Source organism: Miniopterus natalensis, chromosome 2 (genome assembly GCF_054644295.1).
Source record: "Miniopterus natalensis isolate mMinNat1 chromosome 2, mMinNat1.hap1, whole genome shotgun sequence".
NCBI classification, from domain to species: domain Eukaryota; kingdom Metazoa; phylum Chordata; class Mammalia; order Chiroptera; family Miniopteridae; genus Miniopterus; species Miniopterus natalensis.
Window position 1 is genome coordinate 106,733,248 of NC_142082.1, and position 18,799 is coordinate 106,752,046.

Sequence of the window (18,799 nt, forward strand, 5' to 3'; positions counted from 1 at the left end):
CCTTTCCCACACACTCTACCCAGGGTTCTCACCAGCCTCTTATTCTTGGTCTGCTCCCATGAGCAAAGAGCTCAGGTTGGGGGTGCCCTGACTCTCCATTCCCTAAGGGGAGAACACTCCATATCAGGGGTGGGGCAGGTGGGCTCCTGGGGAGCTTGGTGATTCTAAAACTAAAACAAAACCAGCCCCCACCCCAGCCCCACCCCTTCAGTTAAAGAAGTGCTGGTTTCCACCTCTGGGTTCTTGGCCAACAAGAGGCCCTGCTACATGATGGTCAAAAACAGCTGGAAAGGAAACAACAGTCTAAGTGGTTTAATGTGTAACTTAATTTTGGCTCCTAATGAAACCTGGTTGCAGTGCTGCATGGTGTGTTTCCCTCCCCATGAAGACAGCTGTGTCCTTCCTTGTCTTCATCTCCCTCTTATTTAATTTCCACTCTTCTGACCCAATCCTGGTGGGGGTGGGATGGTCCCTCTGGAGCAGTCACAAACGTGGGGCTTCCTCAGACCCTCTGAGCGGGACGGTTGGAAGGAGCCAAAGGATCACTAGCTCGGCCCCTTGGAGAACTGAGACAGGCGAGTCCAGAGGTGGGGGCCTTGGGGGAAGTCACACTGCTGATTAGTGGCAGGGCAGGGACTGGGACTCCTGTCACCACAGCCACCAACAAGATTTTGATTGCCTAATATAATAATAATGATAATAATCAAATAATGATTTTCTACATGTAACTAGGCACTGAGCTATATGCATTAATTAATTAAATACTTGAAATAATCCCATGATGAGATTATTACTCCTTTTACAGAAGAGGAAACTGAGTCACAGAACTAGAAAGTGGAGAGAGATGTACAGAGTGGGGACAGATGTTTTACTTTCCTCTGGGCAGTTCTAGTTTTGGCTTCTTGCAACCTCTTTCAGCCTGGTAGCCTTTGGTTGAAGCTAAGAATGAGGGAATCTTTCCTGGGCAGAGATCCCAGTCGGGGGCAGTGTTCTCTGATCCTGGAACAATGCGGGGTTGGGAGGACCATGGTGCTGTCACCACCAACACACCAAATTGCTTGGGGAAACACTCTGGGAGGATCATATTGTTTTCCCTGGTCCTCCATCTCCTTGATTTCCAGGCCAGGGATCTGGTGCTGCTGGTGCTATGGTGAGACGGGTTGGCCTGGGGTCTCTGGACGGCCACGGGCTCTTTCTTTTACGTCACTGTGTTTGTTGTGTAAAGGTAAATGAATACAGGCAGTTCTCTTAGACCAAACTTAGGGTTTGATTGCTAACTACAGCAGCATGTGGATGGTGTTGTAGGCGGAACTTGAATTAAAATTCTAGAACTAAGAATTTTTAGTCTTTATGCCCTGAGATATGTTTTCCTAAGTACATGACTCTATTTTTTACTTCATTTTCAAGTGCCAACATGGATTTTATGGATTAGTCAGGGCTCCACCCATAACCTTAGACCCATGAAATGAGACTCCCCCAGTGCTTGTGACAAGAATCAGTGAACAAACAAAACAGTATTAGGCAGCAGGTTAGAAGATCTGGGTGTGAATACCAGCTGTCAACAACAGCAGTGTGACCCTGGGCAAGTCATGTGACCTCTCAGGCCTCAGCTTCCTCCTCTGTGTAAAGGAGCTGATGTTGGTCCAGCTTTGTATCCCTTGCAGGGTGGTCGTGAGGAACAAATGGGATGGAGAATTGCAAGAACTGTGTGGTGAAGGGATTGTTACAACTACCTCCTTAAGAGATTCTTGAACGAAGGAAATGTGTGGGTAACCCTATAGAAAGTCAGAGGCCACATATCTGATAGCTGGGGACAGTCTCAAGGCCTCTGCACCTAAGGCCATCTTCCTGCTAGTGGATTTCACCTACATGGCCACCACTAGAGACCCTGTGTCCAGGTGACCATGAAGAATTCACCTGTAGAAAATCAAGACCTTACTTTAAAAAAGTTGGCTGGTTCAAACAGGACAGTCATTTAAAAAGAAGGGGATAAAAATATTAATAATATTTAAGGTTAATATTAAGATGAGCTTCAAAAATTATGAGAATCTATAAAATAACCAGTGGTGGAAGGATGCAGGGTAAGAATTATAGAGAATTATATTTTCTATAGAATCATAGAGAAATAAATTTGAGATTACACATTGGAAGGCAACTGAGAGTTGAAGGGGATGTTTTCCAAGGTCATCCTGGAAACAGTGCAGCTGATACCAGGAAAGAGCATCCTGGGTTTCTACTTACCATGTTTAAGTCTGAACCTATGAAAATATATTCAAACATTATTTTTCCTAGTATACTCTTTCTTTTTCATTCATCATCTTAGTTTCTAAGCTCTATTTCACCCAAAGTGTCCCCAAAATGCAATTTTTTGATAGATTGGCCCAAGATCCATTTGAAAGGCTTCTAAACTCTCCTACATTGATCACCTGTAGTGGAAGGATGCAAGGTAAGAATTATAGAGAATTATATTTTCTATAGAATCATAGAGAAATAAATTTGAGATTACACATTGGAAGGCAACTGAGAGTTGAAGGGGATGTTTTCCAGTTTTTAATGGCATTTTGCTTGAAAGTGTGACAAAAATCACTTTAGTTTGATAAATCTTTCTCAAAAGGTAGACATAGCTGAATGTTATCTCTCATTTGTAATTTAGTGTGATTTAAATCAGATAAAGGCTTTTCTAACCTTTCAAAATTAAAATTTAATAAACATACAATAAAGTATAGAAATCTGAAGTGTATAGCTTGATGATCTCTTTCAAAGTGAATATATGCATTTTTAAGGCTATGTATTTTCCTCTGAGTACTGCTTTGGCTGCTTTCTGATCATTTTGATTTGTTGTATTTTCACTATTCATTTCAAAGTATTTTCTAATTCCCATTGTAATTTATATTTTGATCTAAGAGTATATGTGAATTGCTTGATTTTCAAACATTTTCAGCTGTCTTTTTCTTGTTGATTTCTGGCTTGATTCTACTGTAGCTGAAGAATATGCTCTATATGATTTTAATCCTTTGAAATTTGTTGAGACTTGCATTGTATGGTTCAGAAAATAGTTTCTTCTAGTGAGTGTGCCATGTGCATTGAAAAGAATGTTTATTCGGCAGTTTGGTTAATCATGTTATTAAAACATATATTTCTATTGAAGAAAAATAGATTTTAAAGGGGGAAAAGGCAACAGTTATAGTGAACATTAAGCACCTCATCTCAGTTCTCAACACAGCAAGGCACTGCAAGAGGAGCAGTGGGGGTGGGAGGAGGTGCTCAAAGACAGGGCTTCAACCTGGGAACCCATGGGTGGGTGGGTGGGAATCCCTGGGGCTGCATCTCCAGGCCTCTGCCATCAAAGCTGGGCTAATGAGGTCATTTAACCCAGAGGATGTCAGATGTCACCCATACCCACTCCTTTCCCCCACTTTGACTTAAGGAGGACTGGGCTTGCACCCAGAGACCTGGGTTCTAGTCTCACTTCTGTTTCTATCTTGTTCTGTGACTTTGGGTCTCAGTTTCCCTCATCTATAAAACTGGAATAATTCTATCTCCCTTGCTGGGTTGGGTAAAGACACAGCTCTCTTGCAGGACTTAGAGCTGGTATAGTAATTTCTGACCACTCCTGCATCATCTAAGGCTCTGTGTACATCATCATGTGCCTAGGAATAACAATGGCTAATACTCATTGATCACGTGCCTTGCGTTGGGTATGGTTCTAAGCACTTTGTATGGTTCTAAGTATTGCCTTTTTAATCCTCACAATAACCCATGTAGGCATGGCCATCACCCCCACGTTACAGATGAAGAAAGGGAGACAGTTTATAGAGTTTGCTGAGGCCACACTGTTAGTAAACCAAGGGTGGGATTTGGAGTCAGGCAGTCTGGCTTCAAAGTGGACTCCCCATAGGGGACCACGTGTTCCAGTTTGCCCACAATGCCAGTTTCTCCAGGACAGTCCCAGTTTAAACCTACTGTCTTGGCAAGATTATTGTGGTGATCCTTTTCACTTAAAAATATCCTGGCTTGGATGTTCAATCCTGGCTCTTCACCGCTATGTTATATTGCTTGTCAATGAGAGTCAGCATTCCTCAAGCCTCTGAATCATTATGCCCCCCTCCCTCCACACGCTGTAGGTTTCTGCAACTTCCTGTGCTTACACACAGGGTCACGAACACTCCCATTAATTAAGCCTAAGGCATTTGCCTTCACTACATTATTTGCTAAAATATGAGTTCAGTTCTGTGTCCTGAGTATCCACCACAGCTTCAGATGCACGGGAGTCAGATGCTGAGTGAGTGAATGAACAATGGACATGGGCACTAAGGAGCCATGTGAAAGCACCTGCCCTCTTTAAGAGTTATGCAAATATTTCTCACTCAGTCCCCAGGACACTTAAGTCAAAGGTGATGAAAAGGAGAGAAGCCAAACTCATAACGTTTGTGGCAAGAACTTATGTGAACGTGGAGAGCAGTTCTGTGTGGACAGTTTAGCACAGACATCAGCAATTCCACCAACAGGGCCTCCTGGGGAGTCTTGCACTAGTCAGCCCAGGAAGCTCCTCTTGTCTTTTTCTCCCAGAGCTTTCTCTGTCTTCTCTGCCTCATCCTCTCATTTCCTTCATCTTTCAATTCCACTCTCAGGTGAGAAACAGAGACCTATATCCATGGCACATCAAAGTAGAAAATCCTTTTGGAAATAAACGGAATGAAGCACAAATAGAACAGGACAGCTCTACTGGTGGCAAACCCCTGGGGCACAGTCAGAGGCTTCCCAGAGGAGTCAGACCTCTGTAGAAACCACCCGGGGTGAGGGGGGTAGCTTTGACAGGCACTGACAATGAACATTCATCTTCCCCTTTTCCAAGCCCCACAACCTCTTTTCCTCCCCTTTGCTCCAGCCCTTAAAAATGGCTTCCAGCAGAGGCCAGGAAAGCCAGGAGCCCCTAAGCCCACCCCAGTGGGATCTCAGCACTGAGAGCACAAGTGGCGTCCTCCCCCACCTCCAAAGATGCCCAGCATCACAGGCTGCAGAGCTGTGAGAGATGGAGTGTGTGTGCACTGGATCTGAAAGTAGCTTATTGAAGAAACAAATACCAGATCCAAGGGAGGCAGGTCATTCTGCCTCTGTTCTAGAAACCTATGATTTCCTAGTCATGAAAACAAGGTGTTTTACGGCCCTGAGAAGGCTCCTCCAGCCCCAGTGCCTCTTCCAGACTCTGGCTGGCAGTCTGACACCCCAGCACCTTGCAGCTTCAGCCAGCAAATAGTGGTGGGGCTCCTCATTGGGGTCATTGTCTCAATGGCTCAGTGAGGCAGGTGCTTTCACCACTATTTTATGCTTGAGGAGGCTGGGAATGAAGCCCCGGTGTCGCGATGTCCTGGTCAATGCCTCGCCGTTCTGTCTCTTAGCAGGATTGGGGGAGAGAAGTCATTTCCATTTAGAGTTGATTTCTCTGTCCAGGGTAGGTTCCTGGACCACCGAGATGGTTCTTGAGAAACCTCTCATAGCAAGGATTGAAGTTTCAGCAGTGGCCCCGTCAGGCTGAGCTCAGGATCTGTAAGGCAAGGAGCAACAGCAGCAGGAAGGCCCCCGAGCTCAGGGTGTTGGGGTTCAGCAGAGAGGTGGCAAATGGGGATGAGACAAAGATGGGGTGGCCACATCAGCCAACTCCAGGGGTGCTGTATACATCAGAGTCCCCGTGAGTGGCTGCCCCTGGGTTGTGCAGGGCACAGCCTATGTGGGTGTGCACAGCTGCTAACTTAACAAGCTGCTTGTTTTTCTTCGCTCTCTCATTTCCAGTGGACCAGAACCCTCACCGCCTATCCTCCCTACCAGGCCCGGGCGCCTTTCTTCTGATGGGGTTGGCTGGGTGAAATTCTGACTTTTATTGGAAGTTGCCAAACAGGGACTGGGCAGCACAATATACAGTAGACGAGCAGGTAAGGATGGTGTCCACAGGCTGGGCTGCCCAAACCCAGTGAGACTGGGCAGGCATTTGGGGGCTGGTATAGCTGATCAAAAGCCCCACATGGATTACTTCAAACATACAAGCCTTAACTGGGTCTGTAGGTATATACCCTTCTCATTTTTCTAGAGGATGGGAGGTGCATTAAAACTCACTTAAATTTGATTCATAAGGTAGCCAAGACTGCAAGTGGTCTACCCAAAGTTGTTCTCGCCTTCCTCCATTATAATGAAGTTGTAGTTGGGCACATGGCCACCTACCAGTTGCTAAGAGCATGGAGTTTTAATTGTGACAAACTGGGTCTCAAAAACATCTTTAAAAAAGAATGCATTGCCTAGTATACTTACTACTCCCTCTAAAACTGGCATAATTATAGAGAAGAATTCAGTCTATAATTTTTCCCACACTCAGAGATGGATCTGTATTATAATTTCCCCGATCTTCTCCAATGAATGGATCTATGATTTCCACCAAGGAAAAACTGCTCCTTTCATCACCCACCTGGAGACACGTGCGCAAGGCCCTGTCCAGGGGGAGCTGCTTGGTCATCACCCCAGGGGAAGGCTGGCACTTGTGTGCTCCTGGGACCCAGGAGAGCTGTGGTATTTACAATGGCATCGGCAGACAGTGGGACAGGCAGAGGCCCAGGTGTCGGGGGGGGGGTGTCTAATTCGGGATTTCCCTCCCTACTTGCCAGCACCTTGGGCAAGCCACTGCCCCCTCTGAGCCTCAGATTATTTATCCATACAATGACAAAGCAAGTTCTACCAGTACATTCTTTCAAAAAGTTTTTTATCCTCACCTGAGGATATGTTTATTGATTTGAGAAAGGAAGGGGGAGAGAGAGAGGGAGCGAGGGAGGGAGGAAGGGGGTGGGGAGAGAAACATGGATTGGTTGCTTCTCTTATGTGCCCTGACTAGAGATTGAATCCACAACCTGGGTATGTGCCCTGACTGGGAATCGAACCGGCAAACTTTTGGTGCACAGGACAATGCTCCAACCAATGGAGCCACCCAGCCAGGGCTGAAATAACTTTTTATGTAGAGCTTTGATACATAAAACAGATAAAAGTGTAGCCTCTCTGGTTAAAGGGTGTGCTAGGCCCCCTCACTTGCTTGATTATTATCTCTCTCCCCCACTCATCCTAGAGCTGGAACCACAGAGAAACCCAGCTCCAGCTGAGACCAGCGTGCGGGCCTCAGGTCCTTATTCTGCAATCGCACATTGATGCCCGCCCTGTCCCTGGTCAAGATGAGCTGGGGTGGGGGGTGGGGGAGCTACAGGGGTCTATATCATAGGCCCACAAGATACTTTTAGAATTAAAAGTGACTTCCCAGATCATCTGAAAAGCCCTTCATTTAACAGATGGTTCAGCTTCTGTGGATCCCCACCTAGCCCCAAACTCACCCCCTCTTTATTTTTTTTTATTGTGGTAAAACGCACATAAATAAAATTTACCTCTGTAACCATCCTAAATGTACAATCTGGTGGCACATTTACATGTGACACATTTACAATGTTGTCCAACCATCGCTACTAACTATCTAGTACCAGAACTCTTCCATCACCACAAATGGAAACCTCACTCCCTCCCCCCACCCCCAGCTCCTGCAAACTCTAATCTTCCTGTCTGTGTGGATTTGCCTAGTCTGAATATTTAATGTCAATGAAATCATATAATATGTGGTTTTCTGTGTCTGGCTTCTCTCACTCAGCATAATGTTTTCCAGGTACATTCATATTCTGTCACTTATCAGTACTGAATTCCTTTTCATGGGTGAATAATATTCCACAGTATGGGTATGCCACCTTTTGCTTATCCAGCCACCTGCTGACTGACATTTGTGTTATTTCCAACTTTTGGCTGTTGGGAATAGAGCTGCTATGAACATTCATGTATGAGTTTTTGTTTGGACACACGTTTTTAATTCCTCTGGGTAATACCTAGTAGGGGAATTGCCGGGTCATATGGTAATTCTCTATTTAACTCACTGAGGAACCTCCAGGCTGCCTTCCAAGTCCAGCTCATTTTCTGAATATGGCACCTGCCTGAGAAAGTGGGCACAGCCTCCTCGCCCGGAATGGGAGAAGCCCCTGCATGCTGGCACATGGTTTGCTATTTAGAGTAGTTCTGACAATAACTAAGAGGTAGGTGCTCTCAGGATCCCGGGGTCACAGATGAGGAAACTGACTCAAGGACATGCAGCCTGTCTGAAATGCAAATCCACCCCACACCCCCTCCCTGTGCTGCTCTGGAGGAGCCTCCCCTGGCTTCGGGAGAGCCTGGCAGACGGTCCTGCCCATGCTCCTGGTGCCTGCCTCCCAGGAACACATCCCAGTTTGGCTCCTCCAGGCCAGTTCAGGAGGCTGGGCTGTCTTCCAGGTTCTGTTATTACATCAGGCTCCCAGTTTGCAATGAGAACCATCTCTGCCCAGGAGCTCTGACACAGCTGAGCCCTGCTCTGTGCCCTCGCCTAGGGCCGAGGGAACTGGGGGGGGCGGGGGGGGGCTGGCCCCAGCTCCCACCTTCCTCTCAAGGCACCTCCCAGCACTTTCAGACTCACACTATGGACAACAGCTTTCTGGACCCCATGCTCAGGCAGGGAAACCTGGGCTGTGTCTTTGGAAGCTGCTCCCAGACCTCAGAGTCTGAGTCCACGTGACTACAGCAAGGCAAAAAGGCTGCTAACCGCACACAGGCCCAGAGGAGGCCAGTCAGCGGCGCCCTGCCTGGTCGGTTCTGCTCCAGCCCTCTCGGCGCAGTTAGGGTAGAAGCTTCTGCAGCAGGTCTTTCTTGTCACTCTGCCACCCCCCATGGGTAGTCAGCCAACTGCACACTAGAGCCTAGCAGAAATGACAGAAGGCCTGAAAGACTGGGTGACCATGACCCCGAGAGTGGAGGGAAAAGCTCCAAACATCCCCAGTCCCCAGTGAGCCAGTTCCCACAGTCCCCAGATGCAGGAGACACGCTGGGCCCAGGGGCCCCCAAGCTTGGATCCAGGACTCAGGCTGGAGCTGAGGCCCATGAGCCATCTGCTCTTAGGTGCCAGGGTGTGCCATCACTGTTGTGTATATGTGAGAAGGGAAGGGGCGTAAGACACGGCTCCTCAAAGCAGTCTAGAGGATGTGGGAGATATCCAGGCCCCAACTCAACAATGATTCCAGCTCTTAGACTCAATAAGGACTCACCATGCACTTGACCCAGGGGACCCAGGTCCTCAGATACAGGAGCCCAACAACACTGTCCCTGCCCCCAGGGATCCTAGCTGAGTGTAACTCCTCAGAGCAGCCCCTTCCCAGGTCCACAGCTACAGCAACTCTCTGCTTGATGTGATAGTTTCCAAGAGCTGCTTGGGGAATGCTGGTTAGAGGGTAGAGGACCCATGAGCTTCAGGGAAGAGGTCCTCACAGGGTGGCTGATGCACAATCCTGAATGCAGGATGGAGGGAGCTTTTCTCCTGCCACCATGCCATGAGAGGAGCAGTGGGCTGGCAGGAGGGAGAAGAGGAGGGCAGGGGGGGGAGTGGGGGAAGTGATCTGGGAGTGAACATATATGGGGGGGAAATTGTCACCCTTATGGACTGTGTGACTTTGGGGGACTCATCTAACATAAGAGAGCAAGGACCCCCAGGAAGTGACTGTGAAGGCCAGTAAGTGCTGGTGACCACAAAGCCTGCCCTGTGCCCATCACACCAGCATAGCAGGCTCCATCAAGGGGATGGTGGCAGAGACCAGCCAGGCTGGAGGCAAGGTGCTTTGGGCAGAAGGACCCCCAACCCCACAGAAGCCGTCATTAAGGTGCACAGTACTTCATGCTTAAGTACATTCCCAACCTGCTTGCTGGGAATCAGAAAGGCACAGACACTCCTTCCAGGCAGTAGGAAATGAAAAAAATGCCTGAAAGACACAAAAACTCATCTCCTTTCCCACAGAGGAGGATTTGTACAATTTCTCATTTGCTTTCAAAATAGTGCCTGTCTTATCTCTGGAGCAGGACACCATGGGTTAGCAGTGAGTCTAAAACACCATTCTTTCAAAGGACTTAAAACTTGGGGGGTAATGAAATTGTATGAAAAGACATTTCCATTTATGTGCTGGGGCTCCATAGGTTTTAGCGGATGCCCAAAGGGATCTATGACTTCCCCCCATGAGAAGGTTCAGGCTCCTTTTTGGGTAGGAACAGGCAAGGCCCAGACTCTCAACTCCCAAGAGAAGGGCCATGTTGTGGGCACAGGCTCAGAGACCTCATGGGCCCATGGCTGCCAGCAGAGACAGAGTGGGACTAGATGGCAGGTCTCCAGGGTGCAGACCTCTGGTTCAGCTTGCTGCCTACACAGCACACAGACTACAATCTGTGTGTGAGGGTGAGGGAGAGAACACTCATGCATCTGAGTTTAAATTCCAGTTTCCACTTTGGGACTTGGATGTAAATCTGCTAGGTCTTAAGTCCAGGAGGGAATGCAATTTACTGAAGAGAGTTTGGAAGCTGTTAAGCTCCCTGATAAATAAACTGTGTTTCTTCATCTCAGGTCTGTGAAAACATATTTTCTGGGAACTGAGAAACCCTCTTGGAAAGTATTAGAATCTTCTCCCTGCAGGAGAGCCAAACGCACAGATAATTGTCTTTTTAAAGCTGCTTGACCTTTCTGGGCAAGGAAATAATGCACTCACATGGCAACTAACCAATAACTCTGCACTGTTACCCTAACTCTTTCTAAAAAAGGAATAACTTTAGTCCCATGAGTTATAGAGGGAAGATGCTATAGAAACAGTCTTGGCATCAGAACATTCTAGATGCTGCCCACATTGGCTCCCTAACCATGTACTAATTACATCATCAGCATGATCATCAGTACTCACTGTTTTCAAGGTTTGGGAAGCCGCCTGTATGTCCCAGGACTGAAAGAAAGAGAAGGAACCTTTGAAGTCAGTCTACTCCCATATGTTGTCTGGAGAGACCCAGAGGATGAATGTCATTTCTCCATTCTCACAGAGCAAGGCTGAGAAGAGCTGTGATTCAAAACCTTATCTCTGGTCCCAGCTCCCACCTTCTGGGTTTGGGGGGCTGGCAGACTCACAGTGCTGCCAACAGTCATGATCTCTGAGCTTCCCCTGCCTCTGGTTGTAACCAAGGCGAACAACACTAGGACACCAGGAGCTAATGTGTTTATGGTGCTTTGGAGGTGCAAAGAGCTCTAAAAGGATGCCCTGTTATTAATGATGGTAATGATAATATGTAATATTTATATACCACTTTGGCTGCTAATTTCCAAAATGAGAATGGAAGAATTTAAAGACCCAGGCAGCTCTGTGGGTAGCAATTGTTCTTGACAACTCAGATGGAATCTTTATCTCTGGTTGCCCGGTGTGCCTCAGGTCTTTGAATTTGTTCTAAGATGGCAGGCAGCAATCCAACCTTTGGATGGTGTGGCTCACACCCTTCCAAGGACACACAGGACACTGGGCAAGACTTGGGAGAACGGGAGATAATTGCTTTACATGTTCACAAGTTCAGCCAGTTTAGATTTATTGAACTGCCATGTCATACCTGTTCATGAACAAGCTTCTCCACCTCAACGCCCACCAATTTTAAGGCCAGACCTCCCTGGGTTTGAATCTCAGCTCTGTCATTTTTTAGCTGTGGGATTTGGGGAAGGTCTTTAACCTCTCTTTACCTCAACATTCACAACTGTAAAATGGGGATAATAGCAATGAATTTATAGGGTTGTGATAATTATAGGAGATAATATATGTTAAAACCTCACAAAACTTCTGGCACATAGTAGGCCATCAGTAGGTCTTAAATCCTATTACATTCTTATAAATGCTGCACATGCTATGTTGTTGAAAGGCAGGCAACTGGGGCAAAGTACCCTGTGGGAATCTGTCCTTCCTGGGATGAGGGGGACGGTGGTTGGGACAACAGAAGTCACCTATCAGCTATGAGGTGAAGGCCAGCAACACAGCTTTCCTACTTCCCAGGTACATACAATGTTTACTTACATTATGTCAAGTCAATTCAGAAGTTGTAATTAACCCCGTGTTTGCCAATGGGTACCTTCTATAAGTTAATATACCAGAGACATACATGTAGTAATGAAAAGTAGAGCCCAAAGCTAAGATTATTATTAATGACAACTTTCATTAGAGACGAGTCCCTGACTGTTGGTGGTGGTGTTTTCTTATCTCAAGCTCTGGTTCCTGCAGCTCATTTCCCCTCCCAGGGCCTCAGGTGAGTATAACATAACAATTAAGGTGCCAGGCCTTTCTGGTCCACCTTGCCAGCTTGCCCCTTTGCTCCTGCTGTCTCCGTCCAGCCCATCTGCCCATGAGCAGGTTTGGGTTTGAAAGGCCAAGCCTCAGAGCAGCGTTCTCACACTTGAGGTGCAGCAGAATCCCTGGAGTGTTTGTTAAAATACAGATGCTGCCCCTGTCCTCCCCCCCCCATCGAGTTTCTGAGTTAGCAGGTGGGGATGGGGCCTGAGATCCATATTTCTAACCAGCTGGCGGCTGTTGAACCTGCAGGACCTCACTTCGAGAACTACTGATTTAGGGCAGCGCTTTTCAACTGCACCCCAGGTGAATTCAGTCGGGCTGTAGAGCGCAGCAGCAGAGACAGACCCTGGTTCAGAGGCTGGGCTGCCCTCTAACCACTGTGCCCTCTGTTCAGAGCCTTGGGGTTGCTGAGCTGTCAAAATCAGGAATCACAGGCTGACCCTGGGTGGATTAGGGCTCAGCGCACTTTCTATAAATGACCAGTTAGCAAATATTTCAGGCTTGTGGCCCATGTGGTCTCTGCCACATATTTTTCATTCTCTGTTTGTTTATTTCAACCTTTAAGATATGTAATATTAGCTCGCAAGTTACAGAAACACAGTTTGTGAACCCCTGGAGAACAGCCAGTCATGAACTATCAAATTTAATGATGAAAACAGTTATTCACAGTTAGCATTATTTATACAATAAATTAAAACCAAGGTAGAATATAGATTTAGAGGAATTAAAGGTACAATGTAAATGTGGCTTCTTCTAACAGTTTTCCTTTATACATTAAAAACCGATAAGGGGCTTCCTTCCACCCTCCTTTTGTAGTTCATGGTATTAGAACAGCAGGTCCTCAAACAACGTTGTTTCATTCAACGTCGGTTATAGAGTTGATGAGATGCCATAAGAACTTAACTCTGGTTTATAACAATTAGCTGGCAGTAACACTGATTTCATTATGAGTCGTTTCACTTAAAGTCTCAGAACATGTCAAAGACTTACTGTACTTGCTTCCTAGTACCTGCCTGGAACTTGGGTTCAAAGCCCTTTAGCTATCTGCTCAGCGTGATCAGAGAGTGTTAGCTGCCTTCTGAGTGTTTCATTCTCTCCCAGGGCTTCTAGTCCTAACTTCCTGTCTCACCCTCCCTCCCCACAGAGAAATTTATTTCTTCTGGAAGGCCTAGCTTTCCTAAGTCTGTGTGCAAAAAGCACCCCCAAATCTGGAGTCACATGGCACTTGCACATGGCCCCTCCCCAGGCTTCTCCTCTCTCCAACCAAAGAGCACGTGCTCCCTCGGAAACTTCTGCCTTCCCCATCCCAGCCTACCTGTGACAGGACTGTGACCAGAGCAGCTGGCCAGGGGCTCTGAACAGTCCTAAGAGCTCCAAGCTTTTTGCTTTTCAATCTGTTCCAAACCTCAGAAAATGGACAGCAGCCACCTCTACTCCTGTCCTCTGTTCTTTTCTCTTGAGCCTTTTAAACACACTAGAGCCTGTTAGTAAATGACCGAAGCTGACTTTTAAAAAACAAACGATTTAAGGCAAAAGGGTAGAGACGTGGGTAAGGAAACAGAAGCCTCCGCTGTTTTCCAAGGACGTAAGTGGCTGACTGGAACTTGAATGGCCCACCCATTTAAAGGATTTGTTCTGCCCTAACTAGGCTACTATCCAAAAACATGACTAAAACTGGAGGCCAAGGGTTGAGGCCTTGCTGGCTTCACGGGCCAGCAGTCTGTGGGGCTGCACAGGGCCCGCGCTGAAAGGGCCTTGGGTGGGTTAATGCCCTGCCGAGGGCATCTCGGTGGGCACCATGTGAGCAGCGGGGAGATACACGTTTGTGTGTCCCGGTTCATGCTGCCTCGTCTGTCCAGTGTTCATGATGCCCGTGAGCACAGAATCCCATTTAAAAAATGTAAATGATATAAAGCAGAAAGTAGACATGAACAGTGAAATCACTATCAGTTACATGGTCTTTGATTACTTTTTTCAGCTGCAGAAACAAATTTTCATTTATATTATAGTTTGGCTGACAAAAATCTTTCAAAGCATGAGGTCAATTTAAAAAAAAGAAGAATCCATAGTTAGGACAAGCTGAGAACCACTTTGGGTTACTCCCTCTACCATCAAAGAGGATCAGGGAACGACTTCAAAGCAGACCAGGCAACCAGCAGATCAATTTCCCTTAACATTTCCTGACCCTCTGTAACTTCCTCAGTTCTTGAATTTGTGGTATTTTACAGTAAAGCTCCATAAGCCTGTAGGAAGGGCCATATGCATGCACAGGGGCAGTGAAAATGGGAAGGAGATGCTGTTCAGATACAGCTGCATTCCTCCCAAAAGCTGTGCACCAGAAAGGCACCCCAAAAAGAAAAGGGGTGCTTGGCTGGCCTGGGGCATAACCAGCAGGAGCCATGCACCCCCTGACCACTGCCAGGGGAGATCTGTGTTTAGACACAATTGTACAGCAGTTACCACCCGGCAAGGCGCCTTCTCACCATGAGCCCTTTTCCAAACCGTTCACTGTTGTCAGCAGATGCCTGGGCGCTCCATGTCCTCGACTGAGTTGAGCTTTCCAGGCTTAACCCAGGCATCCGTGCACTAGGCGAGGAGTCACGGGTCATTTCCTCTGTTTCCAGGATGAGGAAACTGAGTCTTAGTGAGGTCACAAGGGAGGAAGGGGCAGAGCCGGGACTCTAGGCTGGGCTCTCTGCCCTCGGCTGGCACGTTTTCCTTGCCATCTCTGAGCTCCAGCCATGGCTGGGTGAGAGCCACGCAGTGTGCACTCAGCTGTGTTCCCATCTTTCCCTGGGAGAGACGGAACCTCCCCAACAATAGACACTCGGAGGTCAGGGACTGGGTCTTTACGTATTTCTCAGGCCTGAAGAGTCAAGGCTCCTAGCAGGCAAGTGGTGAATCCATGTATATTAATACCCCCACCCCCGTCTGCTCCATGGTGTGCTGTCTTGTAAGTACATACTTTATGAACCTGGGAAACCACAAGTGTCAGCCAGAGCAGGGACATGTACAAGAAGCAGAGCCCGTAGTCCAATGGAATGAACGGGATTCTGATCTGTACTCGTCTCTTCTCTGCACTTCTCTCCAGAGTCCCCTCCTTAACCAACCACCTAAACAACCCAGTGAAACAGCCAGACCGCCTCAGCCCATGGGTATACTATTAACATAGAATATCGTATATAAATAATAAATGTTAGATATCATATAACTATTATAGTATACATGGGATACACTAACTCTCATGGGGTTTAGTAAAGGTGGTGGTAAATACATATTCTGTCCCCAAAACCCGGCTACAGTGCTGGACACAGGAGCCCCACTGCCATTTGTAAATGTATTTATAGGAAGAGACATCATGAGAGGTGTTTTACATGGAGCTGACGTGGCTGCTGTAAATATGGGTCAGGGTAAGCCATTATGATGCTGTGCTCAGAAATCACCCAGAGAGAAGGGCTCCTCTCTGCTGCCAACTACTCAAAGAAAACGATGCTGAGTGGACACCTCCTGGGCAGAAGGCACATCTGGGCAGTTTGCCTGGGAACACACCCAACTGAGGACAGGGATAGACACAGTCACCTACAAAGGCAGCTCTCGTCTATCAGCGTGTGGCTTACCACTCTGTGGATATTCAGTGTGTCCTCCAGGTCTAGTGCTTGTCCCACAGGCTTCAGAGTTTCCCACATACCCCTCATTGCTGTATTGGTGCAAAATCAGTTTCATATTAACCCTGGTAAAAAATTCAGGGAATTAAGCCAGTTTCAAAAAACAAACCTATATGATGAATTCCATGGCCAAACCTATATGATGAATTCCGTGTCTTTGGTGCTCCCTGAGGGCCAGGTGTGCATTATTACTATTTCAACTTGGAGTTGAAAAGGCCCCTATGAGTCTTCTGATACAATGGTTTCCTAGTTTTCAGTGGGAGGATGCTCTCTTCAAAGGACATCCTACCTGGAAGCCAACCCATAGCTCAGATTAACCCTGATCAGTTGGTGCCCCCAGAGCCCAGCCTCTAGGGCTTGCTCCTCCCTCAGAAGCTCCTAGGAGCACAATTTGAAAACCATGCAGCTATTCCCCTGTACTGAGTCATTCAGTCACTCACTAACACAACCTTTCTCGAGTACTATGTGTTCTGGGTGCTGGTGAGCCTGCAGATAACAGGACAAGGGAGGCCCTGCTGCAGAAGCTCACAGTGTGGTCCAATGGGACAGACAGAAGTTCAGATGGTGGTAAGTGCAGTGAAGCAATTAGATCAGGGATGTGATTGTGGCCAGGAGGTGGCTACTTTAGATTGGGGATTAGGAAAGGCCTTTCTGATGAAGTGAGACATGAGCTGAGAGTAGAAGGACAACCTGGAAAGATGCCCTGGTTCTGACTCAAAGAGGAGAGTGACTTTCCCAGGTCACACGCGAGGAGGAAGCCGAGCTGGGACCTGACCCCAAGTTTCCAGGCTTCCTGCCAGGGCTTTTTCACAGTGTTTACCAAATAGCTACTACACTCAGAGAAGTGGAGGTGACAGGTGACATCCAAGGGCTGACAACCCACCAACCACATCCTGGTGTTCGGGGGCTGTCTGTCATGACTCTTGACCCCCTACCTGCCCTCCTCAGCCCCTTACAGCCTGGGGGCTCTCTAAACCAGAAGTTTGACATCCTGACCTGTGACCTGGTTGGGAAAGCTTCCTCCTCTTCTGTCTCCCTGGCTGCAAACTGTGGAAAATGCTCCTTACTGCTTCCACTGTTGGCAGATGATAAAAGCAAGGCAGTGGGTATAAAGCCTCCTGGCTCACCTGCAAAAAGGGTCCCTGGAAGTCATGCTACTCCAGGGCTCTGACTTCAAGGCCATCCAAGCCAGTTTCCCCTGCAGAAGGATTCACACAATGGCCCCACATGGACCTGCGTGTGTATCACACACCCGAGTCCAAAGAGCTTCACAGGCAGACACTTCCTGAATATCACAGGAAGCAGCATGCAAATGGCTCCCTCTATGACCCACAAACCAAACAGCTCCAGGCCCCCAAGTGTTGCCCACACCTCCCAGTTGGCACTGTGGGTCCAGCATTCGCCCTTTGCCCTCAGAGCCTTTCTGCTATCAAAGCACTTTCCAGACAATAGCTAATTTGAGCTTCATGAGGTAGGCAGACAGTGGCTACCAGTTTTGCACACGAAGCAACTGAACCTCAGAGTGACCTGTGCAGGGAACACTGCTACTGACCAAGTAACAACCACTAAATTTTCATTCGAACGCAGGTCTCCAGAGTCCTACAGATTCTTTCCACTATAACCCAACTGCCCACCAGTTAAACACAGACCATCCACCTTGACTTAATACCACCTTCGTTCTCTTAAGAGTTTTTCCGGAAGCTGCCTCTTCTCTCCAGCCACCCCTGCCTCACCATGTGCCAACGTGCTGGGATCTCTGGAGCACTTACTCCTGCACACTCAGCACTGTGGCCCAGCTGAGATGCTCTCCCTTCCAATCCAGCTGAGCTCTCCTCCCTTTTGTATTTTCCAGCCTATCTACGTATGTGAACCCACACACATCACTGGTGAAAACCATACACTAAAACCTTCCACACCTTCCTTCTTTCCATACCAAACTAATCAACTGCACAGGCAGAAATTGGCAAACACAGATGACAGGGTCTGCAGCACCATGTTCCCCAAAATACACAGCTCTGCCCATGGGACTGGTAGACAGCCCTGCCCAGGCAGACAGGCCACTGAGGACAGTCCTGTGCACACAGGAGGCGCACCAGCTGCCGGCATTTAGCAAACCCCACTTTACATGGGGAACAGAGCCAAAGGACTGTAAAATTTTAGTTAGGATCCCTCTGGATCTGTCACCTTATGCTTAAGAGCCAGTGACTAGAATTCAGGGTGGACAAAGGGAATGACATTTTGAAGAGAGACAGACATGCACTGAGCAAGCTGGACAGCACAAGGCACTGACGGGCCCGGAGCGCTCCCCCAAGGCCCGCGCGCAGAAATCAGCAGCACAGTTGTGGACACAAATGCTGGGGACCCCGCACAGACACCAGTGCACACACACATCTGTCCTGAGTGTCCCAGGGTTCCTGCCCCACTCCTCACCCAAAGGCTGCTTGCCCCTGCTCGCCAGGGCCCCTTCGGTCCAGTTCCCGGGACCAGACAGGGGAAGTGGGGCGCCTCCGCCCCGCGACCCGCCGGCCTCGCGGGGACGCCCACCTCCCCATGCGCCCCAACTCCTTCGGGCCCTCCGGAGGCCGACGCACTGCACTTACCGGCCGTGGGCCGCGGGGCTCGGTTAGCGGCCCGGGGAGCGGAGCCCAGAGGCGGAGCGGCGTGCGTAGGGGCCCCTGCCCGCAAGCCCCGCGCGCTCCCGCCCTCCTGCCCCGAGAGGGTCTGGGCGAGCGCGGCCGCCCCGCCCGGAGCCCGCCGGCCCTTCCTGCGGCCCGCGCCTCCGCCCGCCCCGCCCCGCCCGTCCCCGCGCCCCCCTCCCTCCGCGCCCCTCGGTTCCCAGGCTCGCTCTCGCGGCCGGCCGGCCGGCCTCCCCAGAAGCCCTGTGTGGCCGCGTCTTTGTTT

General features: G+C 48.5%; 1 protein-coding gene across 1 annotated transcript in view; it reads right to left on the reverse strand.

The window, feature by feature from the left end:
- The window catches only part of TSPAN11 (tetraspanin 11), a 63,042-nt gene extending 44,464 nt beyond the window's left edge, over nt 1–18,578 (reverse strand). Inside the window, exon 1 of the mRNA XM_087814483.1 lies at nt 18,499–18,578. The gene's annotated coding sequence lies outside the window, so the exon portion shown is untranslated. The remainder of the gene's footprint in view (nt 1–18,498) is intronic.
- Nucleotides 18,579–18,799: the final 221 nt, after the last annotated feature.